Source organism: Castor canadensis, chromosome 14, assembly GCF_047511655.1.
Source record: "Castor canadensis chromosome 14, mCasCan1.hap1v2, whole genome shotgun sequence".
In the NCBI taxonomy this organism is placed as follows: Eukaryota; Metazoa; Chordata; class Mammalia; order Rodentia; family Castoridae; genus Castor; species Castor canadensis.
The window spans coordinates 25,512,143-25,533,286 of NC_133399.1; the positions used below are offsets into that span (position 1 = coordinate 25,512,143).

The 21,144-nt window shown below is 40.2% G+C and overlaps 1 long non-coding RNA gene across 1 annotated transcript in view; it reads right to left on the reverse strand.

Annotated features, from left to right (window-relative positions):
* The window catches only part of LOC141416743 (uncharacterized), a 124,190-nt gene extending 114,605 nt beyond the window's left edge, over positions 1-9,585 (reverse strand). Inside the window, exon 1 of the long non-coding RNA XR_012441336.1 lies at positions 9,425-9,585. This is a non-coding gene — a long non-coding RNA (uncharacterized lncRNA). The remainder of the gene's footprint in view (positions 1-9,424) is intronic.
* Between the last annotated feature and the right edge of the window lie 11,559 nt (positions 9,586-21,144).

Below are 21,144 nucleotides of genomic sequence, written 5' to 3' on the forward strand. Positions count from 1 at the left end.
TGGGACTCTCCTGTCCTACTGGCACTCAGGAGGCTGAGGTAGAAAAATCACTGTAGCTTAGGAGTTCAAGACAAGCCTGGGCAACATAGGGAGGACCCCCGTCACCCAGTGACTGAAAAACAGGAACATAGAACAATATAGCTCATTAAAAACTGTTGAAGGTGGGGGAAAGGAGGAAAGAAAGGTGACTTAAGGAAGAAGAGTGGGGGTGAATTTGTTTGCAAAGGTGACCATGTATTTTTTTATATTAGTTTTTTATACTTTAAGATTTACAGATCATTAATTACCTCAGGTTTTTTTTTATTTCAAAGACTAAAGCAAATTAGATTTTTTTTAAAAAAAAATCTCTAATTTTGAAAAGGTTAGATGAAAAAGAATTAACCTAGAAGGTAACACCCATGCACAGGAAATCAATGTGAGTCAATGCCCTGTATAGCTATCCTTATCTCAACCAGCAAAACCCCTTGTTCCTTCCTATTATTGCTTATACTCTCTCTACAGCAAAATTAGAGATAAGGGCAAAATAGTTTCTGCTGGGTATTGAGGGGGGGGAGCGGGAGGGGGTGGAGTGGGTGGTAAGGGAGGGGGTGGGGGCAGGGGGGAGAAATGAACCAAGCCTTGTATGCACATATGAATAATAAAAGAAAAATGAAAAAAAAAATCTCTAATTTAAGAATAAGAATTTAAAAATTCTCAATTTAAGGGCCAGGCTTGATGCTATAGGCCTGTAATCCTAGCTACTCAGGAGAAGATAGGAGACTGGCAAAGGGCAGTCCAGGCAAAAGTGAAAGACTCTATCTTGAAAATCACTGAAAGCATGAAAGACTGGGATGTGGTTCAAGTTCTAAGCACTTTCTAAGGCCCTGAGTTCAAACCCCAGTACCTTGAGAAAAAATAATTCTCCATTTCTATTGGTTACTTATTTTTAAAAATGACACTTTAATACTTGCCTGAAGTTTAGCTTTGAAGTTTAATTTTGGGGGTGGGGAAGCAATAAACATGTTTATTTCCTGGTGAATCTCACCAACATTTAATTCACAGACCTTTATTTGTATCTGTTTACCGTCACCAGTCATGAGCTCTTTTAATTGCCTATGTACCATTAGTATAAGTAAGCTTCCTCATAGATCATGAATTTCTCTCCATATTTTTACTTTTGCTTTAGCTCAGACAGCTATTGCCTGGACTGTGGTAACACATAATGAGGATATAGGGCAATGAACCGTAGAATTACAGAGGAAGAAAAAGAGAACAAGGAAACAAGTCAACTAAAAAAGAAAAGATAAAACAAAACTGGGACCTGGCATTTCAACTACACAGCAGGGACACTGAAAGAGGAATTCATGGGCCTGTGCTTGTGACAGAGGTGCCGATGAGAAGGGTGACATTTGAAGCATTCAGAGCCATGGTCAAAGGAGCCAGACGGGGAAAAGGGCAGGAGTGGAATAGTCTTGATTTAACAGTTTGATTTTTAAAGGATCCCATACAGGGCTTTAGTTAGCTTTGGTGAGATAAAATTTGCATTATATCTGTTTGTTCAGTTCACTGGCAAAACATGTTTCCATTTTAGTGTACTTTGAATGTGACATGTTCACAGGGTGGAATCCTGTGAGTCTGGATTTATAATCTTGCTAAAATAATAACTTTTACCTGATTTATACCTGCAGAAAATACACAGAAGAATGCCTGTTGCATGGCCACTAACCGCAGGTCCCTTGCCTCAGAGTCTCTTTCATGGGATCCTCCTGGCTACTAGGGGCAAAGTAGAGCCAGGAAGGAAAGATGGGGATGACTGGTGGATGGGCACTAGGTTATGGTTAGAGAGAAGTGAGAAGTTCTTGGGTGCTGTTGCAGTGTGGGGTGACGAGAGACAATAATGTCACAAAGAAATGATAAATGTTTGACCTGATTTAAACATTGCACAGTGCACACATGTATCAAAACTTCACATGGTACTCCTTAGTTTGTATATTTTTTTATGTGTTTAATGTATTATTTAAAAATCATTTTAGACGAAAATAAGCTAGATGATCTGTATGAGTTTCAGAAAACCTGGACATCAGAACCAAGAATGTTATCACCTCTGAAACGGGACATGACAAATGCATGAATAGTTTTTAAAACTTCATTAATACCAAATGTGCATGCACGCAACAATAGAATTTCAAAGTTATGTAAAGCAAAACTGATTGCTGTGAAGGAAAGAGGCAAATTAAAATCGGAGGCTGGATGTCAGAGCATGTCTCCATCAGCAAGTGACAGAGCAGGCAGATAGCAAATGAGCAAAGATACAGATGACCTGGACAACATTATCAGCCATCTTCACTGAACTGACATTTTTAAGTCACTCAAATAGAGCAAAGTTCTTTTGGACAGAGATTTAAAGGACATTTTCTTGGAGGAAACAATAGTCTTTTTAGGGATAGATACAGGTCAATGCATAGACGTAAACATAAAGTGTAACATTGTAAAATATTACAGGAAAGAGTTCTATGACCTTGTATTGATGTTTTTGCATGTTACACCAAAAAGCATGACCCACAAAATAACTTGGTAAAATTGTTTTTTATCAATTATATACGTTTGTTCTTTGACAGACACTATTAAGAGAGCAGAAAGTCAGACCATGGAATGAGAGAAAGTATTTTCAAATCTTATATCTGATAACGGGTTTGATCTACAATGTAAAAAGAAAAATTTAAGGTCAGTATAAGAATAAAAACACTCCAATTTTTAAAAAAGTACAAAGAGCTGAACAAATACTTCCCTGAAGTTGATACACAGATGGAATAAGCAGATGAAACATCTGCTCAATGTCTTTGGTCATTGAAGAAATGTAAATTATAACACATCAGATTATCACTGCATTGCTGTGAAAGTGGCTAAAGCAAATAAACAAAACAAAATAAAACAAGTTCTCAAAAAGGGCTAGAGAAATGTGGGGCAGCAGAACATTGCCTGCAATGTTGACTGATCTGAATTTGTCCATTTTGGAAAACACCTTGTCAGTTTCTTATAAAGCAAGACGTACCTTAACCTAGGACACGGCAATCCCACATCTGTACCCAAGAGAGTTAAGGTTTTGTGTTCTCATGAAAGCTGTGGTGCAGTTTTATTATCACTCCTGAAAAGCTAGAAATGATTTCTGTGTTCATCACCAAGTTAATTCGTAAATAAAATGTGTACCATGGATTAAATTAATACTTCCAATCCACCAATAGAGACAAATTATCAATTGATTTACAACATGGGTGAAACAAATCCACAGAATATACAGTGTTTGATTTCCGTTCTGTGAAATTCTGGGAAAAGGCAAGACTGCAGGTTTGGAAAACAAATCTGTGGTAGCCAGTGATGTGTTTGAGATGAGATGCTTACTACAAAGTGTTGCACAGGGAATTTTTAGAAGGATGGGCGGTTCTATAAGGGACTGTGATGGTGGATGGTAGATCAATGTTTAGATTTTTAAGAAGCGTCCAAATTTTTTTCCATAGCGGTTGTACTAGTCTACATTCCCACCAGCAGTGTAAGAGGGTCCTTTTTCCCCGAATCCTCACCAACACCTGTTGTTCATGGTGTTGCTGATGATGGCTATTCTAACAGGTGTGAGGTGGAATCTTAGCGTGCTTTTAATTTGCATTTCCTTTATTGCTAGAGATGGTGAGCATTTTTTCATGTGTTTTTTGGCCATTTGAATTTCTTCTTTTGAGAAAGTTCTGTTTAGTTCACTTGCCCATTTCTTTATTGGTTCATTAGTTTGGGAGAATTTAGTTTTTTAAGTTCCCTATACATTCTGGTTATCAGTCCTTTGTCTGATGTGTAGCTGGCAAATATTTTTTCCCACTCTGTGATTGTTCTCTTCAGTTTAGAGACCATTTCTTTTGATGAACAGAAGCTTTTTAGTTTTATGAGGTCCCATTTATCTATGCTATCTCTTAGTTGCTGTGCTGCTAGGGTTTCGTTGAGAAAGTTCTTACCTATACCTACTAACTCCAGAGTATTTCCTACTCTTTCCTGTATCAACTTTAGAGTTTGTGGTCAGATATTAAGATCCTTGATCCATTTTGAGTTAATCTTGGTATAGGGTGATATACATGGATCTACTTTCAGTTTTTTGCAGACTGCTAACCAGTTTTCCCAGCAGTTTTTGTTGAAGAGGCTGCTATTTCTCCATCGTATATTTTTAGCTCCTTTGTCAAAGACAAGTTGGTTATAGTTGTGTGGCTTCATATCTGGGTCCTCTATTCTGTTCCACTGGTCTTCATGTCTGTTTTTGTGCCAGTACCATGCTGTTTTTATCGTTATTGCTTTGTAATATAGTTTGAAGTCAGGTATTGTGATACCTCCTGCATTGTTCTTTTGACTGAGTATTGCCTTGGCTATTCGTGGCCTCTTGTGTTTCCATATAAATTTAACGGTAGATTTTTCAGTCTCTTTAATGAATGTCATTGGAATTTTGATGGGAATTGCATTAAACATGTAGATTACTTTTGGGAGTATCGACATTTTTCTATGTTGATTCTACCAATCCATGTGCATGGGAGATCTCTCCACTTTCTGTAGTCTTCGTCAGTCTCTTTCTTCAGGATGTATATTTTTCCTTGTAGAGGTCTTTCACATCTTTTGTTAGGTTTACACCTAGGTATTTGATTTTTTTTTAGGCTATTGTAAATGGAATTGTTTTCATACATTCTTTCTCAGTTTGCTCATTGTTAGTGTATAGAAATGCTGATGATTTTTCTATGTTGATTTTATATCCTGCTACCTTGCTGTAGCTATTGATGATGTCTAGAAGCTTCTGAGTAGAGTTTTTTGGGTCTTTAAGCTATAGGATCATGTCGTCTGCAAATAGGGATATTTTGACAGTTTCTTTACCTATTTTTATTCCTTTTATTCCTTCTTCTTGCCTAATTGCTCTGGCTAGGAATTCCAGTACTATGTTGAATAGGAGTGGAGATAGTGGGCATCCTTGTCTGGTTTCTAAATCTGTTGTTTTCGATGATACCCTGAATTGTGATTTTTGGATCATCTGATAGTTCAGTGTTCAGTTTTTTGAAGAACCTTCGATCTCTTTTCCAAAACTGTAGTATTAAAATTTATTATCACCAGCAGCGTACCAGACCTCCATTCTTGCTATATCCATGTTATCTTTCAACTACTTATTGTGGACAGAAAGGGGCAGTTAGTAAGGTGACAGTGTTTTGGTGGTAGGGCTTCATGCTTGCAAAGAAGGCATACTCCACCTATAGTGACACCACCAATCCTCAATCCTATGGATAGTTTGGAGGTGGGGTCTCCCAGTCTCCCTGGGAATGCTGGTCTGGAAGCTTAATCCACAGGATCTCAGATCTCACCCTTTCAAATACCTGGGATTATAGGGTGTGCTATTGGTACCTGGCCTCTCAACTTCCTATGATAGCCATTTTGACTGCTGTGTTCATACTGCATATGTTCTGCTGCTTGGTACAGTACATCCACAAGACAAATTTATAATTATCCAGGCTGTCAAGTAGTCACTGGAGGCTAGGTTCTGGTGGCTCCTGCCTGTAATCCGAACTATTCAGGAGGCATAGATCAGGAGGATCAGAGTTGGAATCCAGCCCAGGCAAATAGTTTGTGAGATGCTAACTCGAAAAAACCCATCACAAAAAATGATTGTTGAATTGACTCAGGGTGGTGGTCCTGAGGTCACAACCCTGTACCACAGGAAAAAAATTAGTTGCTGGAGGACTGTTCCATAAACCTCTTAAGGGATCTGTTATTCCTAAATGTCTGTGCACATATAAATTCACTCTGACAATACATATATCCACATAGGTTCTTTCATGCCTATTGTGTGTAACTATTTCTAGGTATTTATTATTTCACAATTATACCTTAATCATGTACATTAGTGTCAGGTAATGATGGCCATTCTCCTTCATACAATTTGAAGTTCCCAGTATAATTTCATACACACACACACACACACATGCTTATAGGTTGTTGATTAAAAATTATATGTGTTGACAGATTGATTTTGGTGGAAAACTTAAACTTGTGATGAATTTCATCTACACCCCTGTGGTATGTAACCCCATTTTATATATTCTTTTCTGCAGTTTTATCCTGAATTCACAATTTTTCCTTTTCTAAACATGTGCACATGTAAAAGAAATATGCATGTGACATTTTGTGGTACATAGGTGGCGCCAATACTACTTGTTTTAGTGGATATTTAAGCTCCAGGACATGTCTGCACTTTCTTATTTACCTCTTATTTCTTTATTTATTTCATTTTGTATTTTCTGGGTTTGACCTCATGGACTCATGCTTCCGAGGCAGGTACTCTACCTCTTGAGCCACACCTGCAGCCCTGCTTTCAGTTGGGAATTTCCAAGATGGGGTTTTCTGAACTGTTTGCCTGGATTTCCCTCCAACTATGATCGTCCTCCACTCTGCCTCCTCAGTAGCTAAGATATTAATCCTAACCCACCATTGACATACTCCTTTGGTTTTTGATACAGGATTTTCTTTGTAGCTCAGGGTATCACAAAAAAACAGGGATCTCAGGTACCTGAAACTAGTGATCCCCCTCCTCCTTTCCCTGAGTATGGTGCTGACAGGTCCTTGTCTGCATATCAAATTTGGTCAAAGTGTTGATTTGTTTGGTCAGTCACACTCAGTTCTACAGTTTTGATGCCAAAACTTTGAACTCGAGCTCATACTTGCTAGCCAAGTTCTCTTTCATTGAGCAGGGCACTCTGCCCTCTGCTCAGACTGCAGTTCTTCTTAAGTTGAGCTATCGGTGACATACTAATAGTCCATGTGATGCCAGGAAATGTTCACACAAAACTATACATCCCTGGATTTTTCAATGAAGGTTATTTGTTATTGTAGATATGTCTGTTGGTTGCACATTTCTGTCTTTAGGTGTGTGTTTTCTGAGGTTGGCAGGACAGAAAGCTGTCAAACCAGTAATACAGCCTGGGGGGCTCCTGAAAACTCCATTTCAAGGGCCAAGGATGGGGGGCATTTATGCAAAATATAGGATTTCTATTAGTATTTAAGAAACATTCCACAAAGTTACCCTCTAAAAACACAAACTGGGTGAAGTTCAAAGACATATCATTAATGGTCACCAACTCCTAAAACACCAGGCATAATGTATAGAGCAGGAAGCGGGAGACAGCAGAGGATATCTTATTCAGTTCATGAGAAGATCCCATGATTTTGGTCTCCAAACCTTTATTCCCTGACTTGATCATCAGGCTCTTTCTCTTTATATTCAAGTCTTTCCCTTCAATCACTTAGATGAAGGAATGAATTACTGATTATGGCAATAGGGCAATAGGAGAATAGGAACACCACTATGGGTTCTGGATCCAGGTCATATGCCTCTGGTAATTATCTCCGGTAATATCTCTTTCTAATACTTGTCTTAAAACTGTACTCTTAAAACAGTAAACACTAGTGAGTCCCTGCTGGCTCACACCTGAAATCTTGCCTCTCAGGAGGCAGAGATCTGGAGATTCCTGGTTCAAAACTATCCCAGACAAGTAGTTTGCAAGATACTGTCTTGAAAAATCAATCACAATAATAAGATCTGGTGGAGTAGCTAAAGATGGAGGATCTGAGATCAAGCCCCAGCTCTGGAAAAAAACCCCTCATAATCATTAAAGTACTGATATTGTTTGTTCTTTGAAATGCTTTCTTATAACACTTGACCTTGACTCTATGAAGGTAATTAGGTACTTGAAGTAGCAGGGCACTGGTGCTCACACCTATAATCCTAGCTACTCAGGAAACAGAGATCAGAAGAATCACAGTTCCAAGCCAGCTAGGGCAAATAGTAAGCCCCTATCTTGAAAATACCTAACCCCAAAAAGGGTGGTAGAGGGGTCAAGTGGTAGAGCACTTGTTGAGCAAGCAAGAGGCCCTTTTTCCACACCCCAAAATCCATGAAAAAAAAGTTTTGATGGAATCCCTGTACACAACAGGTGGCCAGTCATGCCACTTTCCACTTTTAGAGTCTATACAAAAATAAAATTTGTGTTATCTCCCGCTTTCTTTCAAACTTTAGATACTGTAACCCTCTTGGAAAGAGGGTGCCTACATGATTCCCCAAAGTCATAGGAAGTGACTGATCAGCTAGTTGCTAATGCACTAATATTTGAAAACATTTTATACGTGTATACTGAGAAGTCATGACACTGGTGACTGGTTTCTGGAGCATAGCTGTGTGACGCTTTGGTCACAACCAAGCAGGGTGCTGATGCCTCCTGGCCGACTGATGGACACTCTGCTGTAGGGCTCCCTACAGATCAGCATGGGACTGTTTGATTTCCCAGTCTCCTTGGGTGAATAGCAGGTGCACCACATCACCAACCACGACCTGTGCCTGTGTTCGAATGAGAGTGGGTGCAGAAGGTCTCCACAGGCAGCAATTAAAAAGTACTAGGGTGGGTCCAAGAACCACATGTACAAGAACACATGAATGTGATACTATTAGAAACTTAGCTTGTGCTAATACCATTTGATGTGCAGGATATATAAGACCTAGAGTGAGGCTAGGCTCTAGAACTTTTCCCACATTTTCTTATTTGCCTCTTATTTATTTACTTATTTATTTTATTTTGGTGGTACTTTGGTGAACTCAAGTGCTCCGTGATTGCTAGGCATAAACTCTACCTCTTAACGACACCTCCACCCTGTATTGTGTTGGGTATTTCCAAAATGTGTTTTGTGAACTATTTGCCTGGAATACCTTCCAACCGTGAATGTCCTGAACTCTACCTCCTGAGTAGTTAGGATTTTAGGCCTGATCCACCATTGCCATTTTACTTTGGTTTTTGATACAGGATCTTGCTATGTATCCCAGAGTATCACAAAACACACCATGTAGCTCATTTACCTGAAACTGGCAGTTCTCCTACTTCAGCTTCCTGATTGTGGTGCTGACATGCCCCTGGTCCATATCAGCTTTTGTCCAAGTCCTGACCTTGTTTTGTCACTCACACTCAATTCTACACAGTTTTTGATGTCTTTGGATGGTACTTTGGTTTGAACTTGACCTCATACTGACTAGGTAAGTATATACCACTTGAACCATGGACATCCAGTGATTTTCAGTTGTGCTATATTGGTGAGAAACTAGTATGATAGCTTGGCATACCTGGAAATGTCCCAACAAAGACACTGAACACAAATCTTTTTTTTTGCAGGATATTAAGCATTGTATATTTATCAATTCGTGCATATTAAAGTCCTGAGTTATGTTGTCTGATGTTGGCAGGACAGAAAGCTGTCAAACCAGTATGATGACCTGAGGTGCTAATGAAATTTACATTCCAAGACCGAATGATGGAGACATCTATAGAAAGTATTGGATTTATATTGATATACAAGAAACAGCTACAAACTGACCCACTCAAAACACTCCTACCTTCACTCAGAGTCACAGGCTCAAAGGTGACTAGTTCCTAATTCACCACGCATAATGTATAGAGCAGAAATGTCGAGACAACACAGGATATCTTCTTCCTCAGAATTCTCCATGATTCTGTCCTGCCATCATTCATTCTGTGACTTTGTCATCACACTTTTCTTTCTATATTCAGGTACTTCACAGTCACTAAGATGAAGAAAAGATTTATTGATTAGGACAATAAAAGAATAGGAACACCACACTGGGTTGTGAGTCATAAATATAGGATGTACAGCAGGGTTACCTGTTCATTCTCTTTCAAATACCTTGCTCAAGAAAGCTGTACTCAGGAAACAGTGAACATTACAGGACAGACACTACTGTTCCTTTGAAATGTCTGCTCCTAACAATTGACCTTGGCTCCAAATAGGAAAATGAAAAGTGAAGAAACTAGGTGCTGGTAGCCCCAATCTGTAATCTGAGCTACTCATGAAGCAGATACCATGAAGATTGCATTTTGAAGCCAGCCCAGGCACATGGGAAGACCCTATCTCAAAAGTACCTAACACAGACCTGAGCCCAGTGCCTCATGGCTGTGAAGATACATAATCAGGGAACAGAACAGAAGGTTCACCTTTCATAGCCAGTCCATGCAAATAGTTCATGAGACCTTATCTCAAAATAACCCATCACAGAATAAAAGGGCTGTGGAGAGGCTCAAGGAGTAGGGCCAGAATTCCAACCCCAAAATAAAAAAAGAGTACCTAGAACACAAAAGGGTTGGCAGAGAGGCCCAAACAGTAAAGAAACTGCTAAGCAAGCATGAGGCCATGAGTTCAAACCCAGCACCGCCAAAATATTTTTTCAAAGAGATCCCAGCACACCATGTGGCCAGGAGTACCCTATTCCATCCTTGGAGTTTATACAAACAATCAAATACTTGTTACACACCTTTCTTTGAAAGTTTGAAATTGTGTTACATCTTGGAACTAGAGTGCCTCCATGATTCCCCAGAATCATACTGAAAGACAGATCAATGAATCTCTAACATACTCTTTGCAAACATTTTATTCACATTGTCCCAAAATTGCCACATTAAACCCATTCTACATGATTCCATTGAGAAGTCATGAAACTGTCTCCTGGTTTCCCCAGCATGCCCAAGTCCATTTGGGACTACAATGCAGAGCGCTCAGGTCTCCTGAGCTTTCTTTTGCAGAGCTCCACACAGATCAATGTGGTGTCCATTTGATATCCTACTTTCCTGAAACCAATACGAGGTTCACCACATTACCATCCATGGCCTGTGATCTGTGTGGATGAGCGTGGATGCAGAAGGGTCTCCACAGGCAGAACTTCAAAAGGACTAGGGTGGGGCCAGGACCCACATTCAAATATTGGGACTCTTACAGACTCACTTGCAAGTAAATGAATGGAGCTGGAAAACATCATCTTTCCCTATAACAGGAAAGATAAAGAACATCAACAGTTACAGAAAAGCATGAGAACAGAGACAACAAGATAACAACCGAGAAGCCATGGAGAGATCTCAGGAGAAACCATTCTGTCCAAACCTTGATGTTCTGAAATGATGAGAAAAATCAATGTGTGCTATTAAATGACAGCCTTCAGAAGCTCATACAGCTTTTTAGGGGGCACGTAGATTTTCTCTGCTGCAACTAGATGACAATAGTGTTGAGTGACATGAAATTTCTCTAGCATTGAAAGCCTACACTGCTATAAGAATTGATATTTCCTATTTTAAGATTGCTTCTCCCTTGGACTATGGGAGAATGAGGCCACAGCTGTCAATGAACTTGTGAAATAGTTTTATATCCTTTTGAGTATAAACCTCAATCCTCATGAAAAGACTGTCCAGTAAGTCTTGAATAATTTCTGGAAGAGCATGCAGCTGATTTGTACATGGGGTACTTTGCACAGGTATGTAAGAGCAGCAGCAACATGCAGATTCCTTCTGAGTAGAGTAACGTGAAAATAATGTATGATCTGACATTCTGCATTTGTGCAAGTTTGGCAGTGGTAGTAAAGGAAGGCCGATTCTGTTGGAGTCTCTACTGTGAGTAATTCAGAGAATCAAGCCCAGGAACAGATCCCATAGGGGTCCCACACTGGTACTCTATAATTTCTCCTCGGGTTAGTTATTTTCGAGACAGGATCTTACTATTTGTCCCCCTGACTTTGAATTGCAATCCTCCTGATGTCTGCCTTCACTATAGCAAGAATACAGGTCTTGCTTCAGTGACTGGCTTCTTCTAATACTTAATTATCCTGATAGGAGCCAAGGTCAATGTGATGAGCAGACATTTAAAAGGAAAAGTAGGGTCAGTCCCCTAATATTTACTGTTTTATGAGTACAGATTTAAGACAAATACAAATGCCAGGATTGTGGCAGGACTCACCATCCAGAGGGTTGCTCCTGATCTGCTGTTGCTCTTATCAATAATTCATTTCTTCATCTCAGTGTCTATGGACAAATACGTGAAAGTAGAGGGAAAGACCCTGTTGACAAAGTCATGGAAAAATGTTTGGAGATCAGAATCATGGGGACTTGTAATGAATTGAAAAATATAAACTGTGCTGTTTCATGCTTCCTGCTCTGTATACTATGCATGTGTTTTGTGTGTCAGTGATCTTTAAGGATATGACTTTGTACCTCAGAAGGTGTGTTTTACCCAGGTAAGTTTTTGTTTATAGACAATGATGAATATCAGCCAACAAATGAGCTATGTCTTCATGGGAACATTTCCAGGAATGCCTTGGAATCATATCAGTATGCCACAGATAGGGCACACCTGGAAAATCACTTTATGTCCACGTGGAGGGCAGGGGGGCTAACTCAAGTGGTAGAGTTCTTGCCACCTCCTGCTGCCTGTCCCCACTGCTCCCTCACCCCAGATGTTGTAGAGGTGTGTGGGTGTGTGGCAATGGTAGGAACTGTGGCCCACGCACTCCCCAAGCTGCCTTCCTCCTGATGGACCCACCTGTTTTATCCCCAGCTTCCCAAATATGTGGAAAGCTGTCTGTTAAATCCACCCAGAACCCCCACCACCTATCCAGCTCATATTCAGTGTGCCAATAAATTCCTAAAATTCCTCCTTCCAGTCCGCAGTCCCCTAAACCAACTTCCCCTTCCAACAGCATTATCGTATTTGCCTCATGGTATAGCTGCTGTAGAATTTCATCATTTTTCCTCTAAATACTGCAGACAAGAATTTTCAAAAGGATGATTAACATTTTTGTTTTTGAATGTTTCACCTGTGTAGAAGGCAGAGAAAAATCACTTGACCCCGTGTTTAAAATTTATTTATTTTTTTGCTTCTCCTCTGTCTCCCCCTGCACAGGCTCCACATCAGAATGACTCTGGAGTCTCTACTGGTTCAGAGCTACAGAATTTACAGATTGTCTCCAGGTGCCCACAGTTGCCTTGTGTCTGGTCCCTTGCCATTTCTAATGAATAGCAGCTCCCGGAACTCCTCCAGTGAAGAAGTCTGAGGTGTGGCTTTGACAAGTCTCCGAGAAGCTGGGAGGAATCTCATGCTATACACTCATGTAAAAGACACTTTACATGTTTTCATATCTTAGCTGCAGTCAGTATTGTTTCCTTGGAAATCAGACCACAGCTTTCTTGAATATCTGATATCCATTGTTTTGAATCATACCTAGAATTATGATTTTGGGATCATCTGGCAGTTCATGGTTTCATTTTTTGAGTAAACTTCCAGTTATTTTTTTAAAAAATGGTTGTATTAAAATTTATTCTCACCAGCAGTGTACCATCCTCCCTTATTGCTATATCCAGGTCCTCTCAAATGCAAGGTGTCCTATATCTTCATTTATAGGTGGTTGCAGTGTTTGAACTCAGGACTTCATTCTTGCAAATCAGGTACTGTACTCCTTGAGTCACTACACTCCACTTCTGTGGGTTTTTTGAGGTAGGGTTTGCAGGGGATATGCCGGGACTGGTCTTGATCCTCAATCCACCTGATGTCTGAGCTCAGCATTTCAAGTGGCTGTGATTATAGGGATGGGTCTATTGTACCTGGCCCAACTCTCTAATAATAGCTGTTCTGACAGCTGCGCTCAGACTGCAGGTGGTCTGCTATTTGGCACGTTACATCCCCAAGGCAAATTTGTTAAAACCCAGGATATATTAACTGTATAAAAGAAGGGGTTTCATTATGACACATCTATATATGCATATGTTTTGAACATGTTCAGTCCCTCTATTTCTCTTTATCCTTTTCCCACCCCATTTTCACTATCATATTCCTTATAGTCCCTCTTTTGTGTTCATGTCCTCCCCCTTTAGATCCACATGATAGAAAATGTATACTTGTCTTTCCAAGATTGACTTATTTCACTTAACACAGTCATCTCTAGTTCTGTTCATTCTTCCTATGGCTGGGGAAAACTCCATTGTGTATACATTCCACATTTTCTTTATCCCTTCAGTCACTGATGCACACCTAAGCTGATCCTATAACATGACTATTGTGAATTCCACCGCAACCACCATGGGTATGCATAAAAAAAAAAAAAGAACACACACTGTCAAGTAGCCACATACCTCTGGAGTACACAGGGATCTGTGCTTCTTAAACCCTCTCTGCCCATACAAATGCTGGTGTACACATTTAAAACCATTTGTTTTTCTGCAATCTGTGCCTCTTAAACTGTGTTATAGTTGAGACACCCAGGACAAGGACAAATTCCTTCCAGGAAGAACTGGTAGACCTGGAGTTGTTGGTCAGGTGAGCTGGGGGAGGTAGTGGGAAGTGCGGAAGTCTTTTGGATTGGAGGCAGAGGGTTGTTGGTGTTTGTTGTTGTGGTTTTGGTTTTGGCCCTATCAACTCCCTGCAGCTGACTAGATACTGCTCAACAGTTAGCAAACTATGCTGGAAATCTCTTGCACTGGCAAATTGGGTTTTAAGCCCTTATCTGCCCTGATCCAAGGGAAAGAGGCATGTGGAAGGATGTATGCATGACCATGTAACTGACCACTTTGTTCTGTGATCTGGAGAGACCTGTGTTTGCACAGCGCTGTCCTCTCCCAGGGCTAGGTAAACTATCCACCCACAGAGCACTTTGAATGCAGGGTGACACATTCATGTTCCCGAAAGTCCTTCTCACTTCAGAGTGGTGCTGGCTTTGGGAGTCTTCCTTAGGCACATTGCCAGGACAGGATCGTGCTCATTTAATGTGGATGGTTCCTCAGCGGCCAAGTCATCGATGACTTTGAGAGTGACTTGAAAGGGAGCTGCTGTTTATTTAGCTTGTCCACAGGTGGAGGGAGAGTCAGGCACCTCCTGTAGGTTCTATAGGTGGTGAGAATTGAGCCCAGGGCCTTGCAAATGCTGGGCATGCACTCTTAGCACTGTGCTATGCCCTCAGGCACGGGATATGCTTTTTTGGAGCGTTATTTAGTCTATTTACAATTAATACTATTTTTCACAAGGTTAACAATACAAATGTCTCATACACATACACTCATCTATGAATATTGTGTGTACTGTGATTCCTTGATGTTTATTATGTCAAACTCATAGCCTTATAATGTACATTAGTGGCAGGTAATGAGGGCTACTCCGACTCTTACAATTTGGTAGTTTCCAGGCTAATTTCACAAATGCACACACACACACACAGACTCTCAGGTGAGTTTTAGAATTGTGCTTTAATGTCTTTAATTAAAATAATGTGTGTTGACATTTAGATTGATTTGGGGAGAAAAGGTTAAACTTGTGACAAGTTTTATCTACACACCTGAGGTATGTAATTCAGTTTTTTAGGTGCCTTTGTCCAGTTTTATTTTATCCTAATTTCACAGTATTTCCTTTTCAAAACATGTCCACATGAGAAACACATGAGTGTGACACTATGTGAAACTTAGGCGGTGTTTGGTATTATTTGTTGCACTAGACATAGAAGACCTAGAGGAGGCTGGATTTTAGAATGTGCCCCACTTTCTTGTTTTTTTGAATGTACCTCTTACCCCATGCTCTGGGATTCAACTCTTTGGACCAAACTGCTGTACCCTCCATTGTTATCACGGCACACTGCACTAGTTTGTAAGTCCACGCCTGTGGTAGCTAAGTGTCTTGCCTCTACAACAGCCAGGTTCCCCAAATGGATAATGACAACTTAAACTCCATCTTCTGCTCATGACTGTTTCGGTGTTCATGTCTCCATCAGTACTGTTTAACTGTTTACTTAATGTTTACCTCTCTAATTCCTAAGATAAGGATTTTTTAATGACTTTTGAACACTTAGATATTTCATAATTGCCTGTTCAAGTCTCTTGCCTACTTTTCTTCTGGACTCTGTATCTTTTCCTGTTTTGTTTTGAAGCACTGGGGTTTGAACTCAGGGCCTGCCTCACACTTGCTAGGCAGGCATTCTTACCGCTTGAACTACTCTGCCAGTCCTGTCTTTTCCTTTCTTATTAAAAGTGTTTTGTCAGCTGGGAGAGTGGTCCAAGTGGTAGAGCACCTGCCTAGCAAGCTCAAGGCTCTGAGTTCAAACCCCAGCACCACCAAAAAAAAGTATTTTGTCATATCAATGCAATTAATTTCTCATACTGTCACTTCCCTCTTTATGCTTTAATGCTTTCATATGCATGAGATTTTTATTTTAGTATACGCTAATTTATGAATATTTTAATAATGTTTGGTGTAACTTTTTGCTGTACTGTTTTGGGGTTTTTTTGCTTAGTTTGCTTTAATAGGAAAATTTATTAGCTCTAAACATGTTTTATTGAATGACACAATAGTGTATAGTGTTTTAGTCATACAGACACATTGTCCCTGCAATTTTCATTGGAAAGGAAGCCTGTTTTTCTACTTCTCTGCAATGCAGCCTCTGCTATTCACGTGTCTCAAATACAGGAGTCTTTAGGGTCTGTCTTCAGCAGGTTTATTTATTCATCTTCTTTCTGGGTCCATGCTGATTGCTATAGCTTAGTAACCTACAGTCATATGACACAGAAAGATGTTGTAGTTATCAGCAGACTTCGTATCTGACTGTGGCTGTAACATATAACATAGATGTGTGGTAGATAAACTAGGTTTGTATAAGCACTCTATTATGTTTGTACAATGTCAGGGTCACCTAAGAATGCATTTCGCATATGGTATCCCCATTATTTGTGAGGGGTGACTGTGTATACATGTGTTCCAATTATATAATACATAATTAAAATGTAGGGGTTTTATATCAAATTTAATAGAACTCTTTCCATTCCATTATTCCTTTAAAAGCACCAACATTTGAGCTGGGCGCAGTGGATCATGCCTGTAATCCTATCTACTCAGGAGGCAGAGATCAGGAGGATCTCAGTTCAAAGCCAGCTGAGCAGATAGTCTTTGAGACCCTCTTGGGTCTAGTAGAGTGGCTCAAGGTGTAGGCCCTGAGTTCAAGCCCCCAGTACCACAAAAAAAAAGCACCAGCATTTGGCACTGTCCTATAACTCTGTGATAGTTAACCTTCAATATCTTTTTGGCAGTACTGACACAACCACTTTAGTTTTACCTCCAGCCCCTCTTCAGTATCTTTAAATTTTGCTCTTTGGAGGGGACTGGAGTTTGAACTCAGTGCTTTTTGTTTGCAAAGCATGTATTCCACCACTTAAGCCACAACGCCAGTCGATTTTGCTCTGGTTATTTTGGAGATCGGGTCTTGTGAACTATTTGTCCTAGTGTGGCAAACACCTAGTATGGCAGCTAAATGTAGAGCACAGGACTTTCATTGTTAGCGTCAGTGGAAAATAACCACTTTGGAAGACAGACTTGAACACTCATACAAAGATAAACATGGTTTTACTGCACTGTTCAGCAATCACACAGCTATTTTCCCACATGAATTGAAAGCCCAGGTTCACACACAAGTCTTCCTAGGAAGACTTAATAATCTTCATAGGAAGATTAATAGCAGATTTACTTAGAATTTTCAAAAACTAGAAGCAACCAAGGCATGCCTTTCAGTAGCTAAATCAATAAGCTGTGGCTATCTACATAATAGAATATTATTCAGCAATAGAAGGAAATCAGGTGTAAGCCAGGTGTAGTGGCTCATGCCTATAATCCCAGCTACCCATGTGGGAGAGATCAGGAGGACCACAGTGCAAGACCAGCCCAGGCAAAAGTTAGCAAGACCCCTATCTCAACCAATCAACCTGAGCATGGTGGCACACATATGTCCCTCCAGCTTTGCAAGAGGCATAAATAGGAGGAGTCTAGGCCAGGCCCAGGCAAAAAAGGAAGACTCTATTTGAAAAATATCTACAGCAAAATGGCTAGCAACATGACTTATTTACAGCACAATTCCACATACACAACATTCTAGAAAAGACAAAACTACACATAGTAAATAGATCAGTGGTTGCCAGACAAGTTGTCTTGGATGGGGGCACACTGGACAGTGGCACAATGAACAGATGGAACACGGGAAATTTTTAGGGCAGTAAATTCATTCTGTAAGATAGCATGGTATGACATGCATTTGTCTAACTACAAAACTAAAAAAAACCCTACAAAACCATACAACACAATATGCAAAGTATGGACTTCAGTTGATAATGTACTGCTTCATTCATACCAACATCCAGTGCAATCTATTGATTCACAAATGCACTACACACAAGCAAGTTGTTACAAATTGGGCAAAGGCCAGGTGCAGGTGATTCACACCTGTGATACTAGCTACTTGGACAGCTAAAATCTGGAGGATTAAGGTTTAAAGTCAGCCCAAGCAAATAGTTTGAGAGATCCCCATCTCAAAATAACCAGAGCAAAATGAACTGGCAGTAGTGTCTGCTTTGCAAGAGCAAAGCCTAGAGTTCGAAACCTAATCCCACTAAAAATTAAAAAAAAAAAAACTAAGGAAACTGAATTGAGGGTGTGGCTCAAGTTTGATAAAGTGCCTCACTAGCAAGTGCCAGGGCCTGAGTTCAAAACTTGGTACTGGAAAAAAAAAAGGCAAAGGACTATATGGAAACTCCTTATTACCAATTCAATTTCTTTTGTAAAATTAAAAGTGTTCTGAATATTGTCTCATAAATACAAAAACAAAGTACCATCCCTTGAAGAGTCTAAGTATGCACTGTAGTATCATGTATAGGATGGCATCACATGCATAAAAATATGGAAAAAAATATTGGCAAAGGATGCATACACCGATTATAAACTGAAGATGAGCAAGTATTTTATCTTGTAGTTCACAACACTGGCTCCATCTGGTCAAAGATGGAACTAACCAACCTTTGAAAATCACTTCCAGTGGGACGTGTGGTATGAAGCCTTCCAAGTCTTAGTCTGATTGTCATCACGCCAGTGTTCCCTTTGTGATGTGTCTACTGACTGCAAAATCGCATTATTTATATTCATATGTAGTATTTTTAGTAAGTTAAACCATGCAAATCCAATACACAAATCTCAGGGGTGGGTGTGGGCAACCTGACACACCTGCAGGGGGACTCTTCAGGAAGAACCAACCGGGCCTTCCACGACCTCATAGGTGCTCAGCCTTAGTGTTGGCCTCAGGCCTCAGAAATCCAGACACAGCCACTAACTTACTTTAAAGGCAGAAAATACCCAGTGTTTGAAGAACCCAGGAAAATCACCCAATCTCAGGATTTTTATACTATATATATATTGGTGGGACTGGGGTTTAAACTCAGCTTCCCACTTGCAAAGCAGGAGCTCTACTGCTTGAGCCATACCTCCAGTCCATTTTGCTCTGGTTATTTGTTGGGGGGTTGTTATTTTTTATTACTTCAAGATATTTTTGAATTGGAGAACAAGAGGGTGGAACAGGTTCTGGCTGGAAGTGGGAGTTGGGGGGAGGAGGCCTAAATAATGTATACTAACGTATACACACGTAAGTAAATGTAAAAATGATAAAAATAAAAGCTACTTTTGATTTCCAGACAGGTCACAACACTAAGCTTTAGCCCATTCTGTCATAGAAGCTCTAGATGCTTGCTCAGCAGCTGAGAGGCACTCTAGTAACATGTTGGAAAAGTGAGTAACAATTCATATAAATATTCAAGTAGTTTTCATAGGATATATAAGTGACCCCACCGCCTAGCCTTCCATTATGGATGCATCTGTGCAATGCTAGTCTTAAAAGACATTTCAAAACTAGCAGTAGTTAAGTTAAATGGTCCCCCCAAATCCCCTAACTCAAGATACACTTGCAGTTAACAGCTACAAGAACGAATCCACACATTGATACCACCAGAAGCACAGGCTGCTGGGTGACGCTCCATCCCGCGTTCCTGAGCACAAGACATGAGCAGAGTGCTTATATCCTACTCCTCCAATTTGGGCTGCTCTGGTTATTTTGGAGATGGGGTCTCACAGACTATTTGTCCAGGCTGGCCTTGAACCTCCATCCTCCTGATCTCAGCCTCCTGAGTAGCTAGGATTATAGGAGTGAGAAGCAGTGCATGGCTTAAGTTGCTTATATTTTATAGTGCAAACTAAAAGCACAAGTACCTATGTCTCTCCGACAATTAAGATGTCATCTCATTATTTTTCCATGATAAACCATTTAGTACACAATCAACTCTTCTAGCTGTTACCACGCCCTATTCTGTATGATTTACTTCGAGTCTCAGACCAGAAGACAGGAAAGAGCAGTTACTCACTGTCACAAACACTCTGTCCTGCACAGAAAAGGAAATAATGTGAATTTTTTTCCTTTGGCTATTAAACTATCATGCTTGGTTTATGGAAATGTCTTCATTTTTCTGCAGACAACATGAAAGAGATTTTCTCTAGCTCATTCCTCTCTAACATTCTCAAGGTTAAGCCTTGAAATTCCACTTGAAAACAAAGAACAGACCCCAGAACCTTACCATATATGTACATTCTGGGGGAAAAGAAAAGAAAAATGAGAATTACTAACAAATGAAATATAAGGATAGACATCTTTTTTTCTGAAATTTTTTTTAAAATCTTTTTGGAAATATCTTCTTTGAAGCTCTGTGGATAAAATACATTTTACAGTTAATCTGAGGAGGCCACACACTTAGAAGGCAGCAATAGGAGAATCGTGGTTTGAGACCTAAAATGTTAGGGACACCCTATCTCAGAAACAAACTGGGCATGTAATGCATGCCTGTGGTTACAGCTACTTGGGAGGTAGAAGTGGAGGATTAGGGGTCTAAGGCTCGCTCCAGACAAAAAGCACAAGACCTGAAAAATAAACCAAAGCAAAACAAAAGGGCTGGGAGCATGACTGAGAGTTGTAGCAGAGCAGCAGAGCACAAGACTCTGAGTTCAATGCCAGTACTGCCAAAAAAGAAAAGCAGTGAAATCTGAGGTAGGAAGTAAGTGTGGGGGGACCAGGAGAGACAGGGGTGAAGCTTTCCTGTGGTTTATTATTCCTGTAATCCCAGTTACTTAGAAGGCAGAGATCAGGAGGATTGAGGTTGGAGGTCAGTTTAAGCAAAAAGTTTACAAGATCCCATCTCAACAAATAAGCTGGCTGTAGTGGCCCATGCCTGTCATCCCATCTATGCAGGAGGACTTAAGTAAGACATGGTCTGAAGCCAGCCCCAGGCAAAAACACAGCACCCAACCTGAATACTAACTGAAGCAAACAAACAGAACAGTTGGGGCATGGCTCAAATGATAGTGCACCTGCTTAACAAATGTGAGGCCCTGAGTTCAAACCCCAGTGATGCAGGAAAAAAAAATTTACAATCTGAAAATCCA